Here is a 231-nt window from a genome sequence, read left to right as displayed (position 1 = left end):
GATACCTAGGGGATCATGGGGCGATGCTACTAGACGCTCTTACCATGATCCGATGGGTGCAATCAGAAATGAGTTCTGACATTCTTGATCAAGGTGTTGATGAAAAGAATGGGGCTAACTAGGGTAAGCCCGAATAAGAATAAATGTTATTCTGAATCACAAGGAGTTGTGAACCCACGGCTAGCTGTATCCCTGAACCATTGAGGGTCACACAAGTACTGGATCATTTGT

The sequence above is a fragment of the Primulina huaijiensis genome, chromosome 5 (genome assembly GCF_012295235.1).
Source record: "Primulina huaijiensis isolate GDHJ02 chromosome 5, ASM1229523v2, whole genome shotgun sequence".
NCBI lineage: Eukaryota > Viridiplantae > Streptophyta > Magnoliopsida > Lamiales > Gesneriaceae > Primulina > Primulina huaijiensis.
The sequence above is the reverse complement of the archived record's forward strand: the minus strand, read 5'-3'. Positions refer to the sequence as shown.